The sequence below is a fragment of the Haliaeetus leucocephalus genome, unplaced genomic scaffold (genome assembly GCF_000737465.1).
Source record: "Haliaeetus leucocephalus isolate CR32 unplaced genomic scaffold, Haliaeetus_leucocephalus-4.0 Scaffold932, whole genome shotgun sequence".
In the NCBI taxonomy this organism is placed as follows: domain Eukaryota; kingdom Metazoa; phylum Chordata; class Aves; order Accipitriformes; family Accipitridae; genus Haliaeetus; species Haliaeetus leucocephalus.
Window position 1 is genome coordinate 11916637 of NW_010973368.1, and position 6000 is coordinate 11922636.

At 46.9% G+C, this 6000-nt stretch overlaps 1 protein-coding gene across 1 annotated transcript in view; it reads right to left on the reverse strand.

The window, feature by feature from the left end:
* The window catches only part of LGMN (legumain), a 28605-nt gene extending 22831 nt beyond the window's left edge, over positions 1–5774 (reverse strand). Inside the window, exon 1 of the mRNA XM_010583863.1 lies at positions 5696–5774. The gene's annotated coding sequence lies outside the window, so the exon portion shown is untranslated. The remainder of the gene's footprint in view (positions 1–5695) is intronic.
* Positions 5775–6000: the final 226 nt, after the last annotated feature.

Here is a 6000-nt window from a genome sequence, read left to right on the forward strand (position 1 = left end):
AACCAAATAACTAAACAGTATCTAAGTCAGCCTCAGCTCCCCACAATCAAAACCATCCATCTGCAGCCACTCAAATGAGGCTGGAACAGAGAAGTAGGCAGCTCACCTCCAAAGCAGTTGTGTACAGTGAAGACTGCTAACATAACATGTAGTATGGATCTTTCCAAGACTCCTGGTCACTAAGACTAAGTCTTGCAGGCAGTAGTATGAAAAATATATTATATATGTATTTAGAAGTTGGGGTTTTTTTCTTTTTAACGGAGTTACCACAAAGTAAAGGAAGTCATGTTAGCATATCAGCTCCTATAGGAAGAGCTGTTACCACACAGAAAAACTCCAGAACAGAATGGAAAAGAGAATGGAATGTTAAATGCTATGACACCGCTTTTTCCAAAAACTCATTTGAATCTAGGAAACTTATCTTTCAGGAATAAGCCACTCCTGTCACTGACTACAAGCATGAGATTTGGGAGCAAGAAAAATACATGATAATTAAAGAATTTAGGGTTTGTGGAGTTATTAGCTACTTCAGCAGTTAAGTGGATATGAAGGAGTAAGCAGAATTTTTCTGCAGTTTGATAGACAGTTATAATCTCTCATGTTGAGCTGCAATTGTAAATTCTTGTCATTGTCGCCAGTGACACGTGGCTTTGTATGGCAACTCTGCCTTGTCTATCTTGTCACTTCTTCAGATGATTAAGACAAATAACACACCAACAACTGTGTTGAAGATATACTGTGTTTACAACGTCCACAAAACCAGCCTATTCTCTTGCCCACAGCACAGCTAAGATTCAGACCAAGTTGTTTAAGACTTCTCTAAAGTGTCACAATATGCCATGGGTCAACAAGCCTATTCATTCCCAATATTCAGTTTCAGGTATATCTAACTCCTGAAATATTAGGCAAGAAAAGAAAATCAATATATTTGATCTGCTTAGGAATCTTAACCGAGTTTGACTTACTGGAATATGGAGACAAACCCCATGCAAACAGATCCCTCAGAGCTCAGTGAGAAGAAACTTTTTTCCATGTTCGTTAAAGCATAACTTTTCATTTGTCCAACTAAAAACATTACTTATATTTACATAAAAAATACAAAGAGAAAATAAATGGTTCAAATGATTGCTGAAGGGCTGGAGATCCTTTCACATGATGCTTAGCTCATCAATTCGAATCCAGGACATATATATCAATAGAAGCTGTGTTGCTGCCAGCTGTTCGCTGGGCCATATAACACGATGGCTAATTTCAAGGCAGATACTAGCAGACAGGTACCTATCACGCAGAAACAGTCACTGCCACCAGCTGTCAGTTACTGATATATGATGCCAGAGAGACTAAAGTAGCTTCAGAAAAAATATGCTGTGGAGTGCTAAGTCCCGAACTGGAAACAGTTTGATGGGACTGTCTTTCCTGACAAGTTCACACTCCAGACTATAACTAACACAGATCTACAGCTCTCGGGACCCCAGCCAGTACCTCTGCACGGGGCCATGCTGGGCAGGATACAGGTGTACCAGATACCAGCCCTGCATTCTGCCTGCAAACAGGCCCACAACAGAAGAACCCAGGGCCAGATCAGGAACAAAGACTTAAGTTATCAAGCCCCTCAGGCAGTCCCTCCATGAGGAATTCAACAGCCTCCCATGTAGTATGCAGATACCCAGATCCTCAGGTTTCTCACCTCTGCTGAGATAAAGTTGTGAATGATGCAGAAGGCCCAGGGAAAAACAAACACACACCAAGAAACATTTACATCGTATTAGAAAACCACATATGTTTTGTCATGGGTTATTTAGAATAGAAAAAACTTCCTTATTTATACTAATTAATGATATACAATCCCACTTATCTGTCTTTTCCTATACTATAATTAAGTCAGATTAACACCAGAAAGAAGGGGGAAAAAACCTAGACATACCACAATGCACTAATAAGTCATATTTAAGAAATGCTCAGCTCCCCAAGGTTCTCTGAGCAGCACTTAAAATAGGTTTAACCATTAAACACATGTGCAGTGGGAATAGGTCTTTCATTGCTTGTGTCCAACTACTGAAAAAAAAAACCCACACCACCAACAGAAAACCCCAACCAACCCCCTCATTTTCTGCTTGTATTAAAGAAAGCCTTTGAGTGCTTAGGCAGGCAATTTAAAAGATTGTGTTCTGGGTTATGTTGAATGAGTTCCTGAGCTGGTCGAATGCTATGTCTTCAGGTCATATTCAAGAGAAATCAGCTCACCTGACCAGCTTACCACAGGTACATAAAAAGCCTTTTTCTGAAAGCAAGGAATCAAAGATCTGTCACATGCAATCCTAAATGCATGCAGACTGAGACTACATGGAAGAGCTGGGAATTCACAAGATCATTTTAGAGGTTTGGCTGACCCCCTAAAATATAGAATAGAATAAAATCATCAAGTTTGGAAAAGACCTCTAAGATCATCAAGCCCAACCGTCAACCCAACACCACCATGCCCACTAAACCATGTCCTACAGTGCCACGTCTACGCATTTTTTTAACACCTCCAGGGATGGTGACTCCACCACTTCCCTGGGCAGCCTGTTCCAATACCTGACAACCCCTTAATTGAAGAAATTTTCCCTAATATCCAACCTAAAGCTCCCCTGCCACAACTTGAGGCCATTTCCTCTCATCCTATCTCCAGCCACCTGACAGAAAAGACCAGCACCCCCCTCACTACAATCCCCTTTCAGGTAGTTGTAGAGAGCGATAAGGTCTCCCCTCAGCCTCCTCTTCTCCAGACTAAGCAACCCCAGTTCCCTCAGCCGCTCCTCATAACACTTGTGCTCCAGGCCCCTCACCAGCTTGGTTGCCCTTCTCCGGACACACTCCAGCACCTCAATGTCTTTCCTGCAGTGAGGGGCCCAAAACTGAACACAGTACTCCAGGTGCGGCCTCACCAGTGCTGAATACAGGGGAACAATCACCTCCCTGCTCCTGCTGGCCACAGTATTTCTGATACAGGCCAGGATGCCGTTGGCCTTCTTGGCCACCTGGGCACACTGCTGGCTCATATTCAGCTGGCTGTCAACCAGATTATTTGATCAGCTCTGCCTAGTCTGTCTGGTAGAAGAGTTTATTAACTTTGCTTTGGAGACCGCATCAGGAAAAAGGAACAACTCACAAACATAGCGGGTTCAGCATCAGATCTACATATGCAGAGCAACAGCATGTACACATGCAGGCAGGCTGCTGCGAAGTTTGCACAGTCCCTGGAAGAAGCATGGCCAGAACTGGGTGGCTCTTGCCAGAACAATTCACTCAGCTCTTAAAACCTGTTTTTCCTGACAGAGGTACCTTGACCACTTCCCATTACATGGCTACCACACATCTCTGACTTGATAAGAAAGGGATGCTTAAGAAAGACTACATCTGGAAATGGCTGGCTGCTCTTAGAACAATTCTTCTGGCCAACAGCCTGCTCCCTGAGTTTCCCAACTTTCCTTTGGGAAACAGACCACTAAGACCAAAAAAATCTTAGAACAGGATACCACCCTAAGGAAAGGAGTTTGAGTTGATCAAAGTATTTTCCACTAGCATTTAGAGTGATGTTGACACTTTGGTAACTTAAACTCCAAATACCTCAAGGACAGCCTCCGTAAGCTATATAAACTGAAACCATATATCCATTTTCCCTTCATGTGAAATAAGTGAGTTAACAGTAATCTTGGGGAGAAAGAACAGCCTTAAACTGGAATGATCAGCTGATTAGCTTTTCTTGGAAATCTCTATTTCTCTTCAGCTGCTCTTCTTACAACCACGATTAATGTCCTTTTTGTTTTCAGAATCAAGTCACAATTCCTTTTCTCACACAGTGCTTGCATATTGCCTGTCACTGTAATATTTAGATGCCTATTTCCACAAAATATGTGACTCACTATAGCCCTCCTCACAGGAAACTGTCTGCAGTTCTCCATCAGCAATGTTTTGCCTACATGTTGTGCTGGCTGCTACGCAAACTGAAGCACCTAAACCTGCGATTAAACCCCCGCAGAATTAGTCCAATTTTCTTTATGCACTTCTGTGGTAGAAACAACAAGTCTTTATCACTGTGAACTCTGACAAGGTACATTTTGAAGGAGATGAAGGTCTCTGTTGCAAAATAATTCTTTACAAAGTCTACTAGTAACCATTTTATGAATCAGCTTAATTTGATTAGAACTTGTAGTAGAATAGTTTAATATAGCTACTGAAGATGTATAAGTAACTTTTACTGTAAAAACAAGAATTTGTAATTATGTTAACTCAGAATGGTTTTAAACATTTTTAAAACATTAAATAAAAGTATTTAAAAGTTATTTTAAATAAAGTTCATTTTACTGTTTGCAGATTTGTCTGTCTCAGCAGCAGAGAGATGGCACCATATACCGGGGGGGGGGATAAAATCACTCCTTATGCTTGATGCTGACAATCCAACACTTGGTTTAGGGGATTTTTTTTCCCCTATGAACTTCAAAAAGCGCAGATTCAAATTTGGCAGATCTTAAGGCTTCAGTAAAACTGCCTCTGCTATTTACTTTCATATCTGTCTACAAATATACAAAGCCTCTGCAATCACATTCTGATGGTAGAAAAGAACAGCTACTGCAACACTGCATGAATAATGTATTGCATTACATGATTTGGGGTGGGGCAGGGGGGTAAGGTTAGAGGGGTAAGTCAGATGAGGGTAAGCATTTCCGTTCAACAAACATGGAAATGTCTGGAGTGTGGACAAAATGAAATCCTGGAGAAGTGATTACACAGAAAGTCTGAGATTCCTGCACTCCACGTCTCTTTTACCATGGTTTATCTTAGCGTTTCAGATCTTCACTGCAATCTTTGTTTTAACCCCCAAATACAGACACTCAACACACTGTTGTCCCATCCTAATTAGGAGCTGGTGGTGCTACTAACTCTGAGCAGACCTTCACGTTATGGCAAGGCTGTCTACCAGCTACGAGTAACTGTAGCCACAGTGCAGTACCTTCCGTGCATCATCAGCTCTTTACAGAAAACCCGTAAATTCTTACTCCATCGCTCTCCCCCGTTAAAACCGTATTACCGGGGACGAAATGGGTGCGGCTGCTGCCACTGCTTCCCCCAGATCTCCCTCATCTCTCCTGTGCCAGCCCTGAGCCATTTGACTCCTCTCCCCGGTGAAGGCCTTCCAGAAGGGCGACCTCAGATGCAGCTCCCGTGGCAGGGGGACGATTGTGCCCAAACCCCTTTTACTAAAGGCATCACCGACGGCGCAGCTCGGCGCTCTGCGGCAATGCCCGCAAGGCGCAGGCGGAACGGCGGGCTGACAGACCCCTCTCCCGGCGTCCCAGGGCGGGGGGGTGCCTGCAAATCGACCGAACCGCCGCCCAGCCTCAGCCCCGGCGCTCACTAACGGTCGGGCCTCGAACAGACCCCGCCACCGCGGGGGGGGGGGGGGGGGGGGGGGGGGGGGCCGGGGCGCACTCCCAGCCGGTGAGGGAAACCAGCGCCCCTGGAGCCGGCGGGGCCCCTCGCCCCGACCCCAGGCGGCTCTGCCGCCGGGGAGAGGAGCGGGCTCGCACGCCCCTCACGGCGCCCCTCGCCCCGCCGTCCCCCTGCCTCCGGCCCGCCGCCGGCTGTGACAGAACCCTCCCTGGACAAGGCGGTCCCGATACTCCCAGCGCGGCCCCCGCCGGCCGCCCCTTACCGCGCTGCCTGCAGAGGTGTCGCCGCCGCGGCCGCTGTGATTGCGGCAGGCGCCGTGCGGTGCGAGGCGACCACGGGCCGCGGCGGGCGGAGACTGGCCCCGGCCAATCGCGGCCGGGCGGAGGAGCGGCTGGACAGCCGCCCGGCCGCACTACGTGCCCCAGCAAGCCCGGCGCTCCCCCGCGCTCAAAGGGCCGCGGGCCTTGCGCGCAAAGCACGGTGGGAGTTGTAGTCCCCCGGCTGCGCGGCGACTCGCGCGGCCCCGGGTGCGGCTGGGGAGCGTGGGGCGGGGGCGGGTTGGAGGCC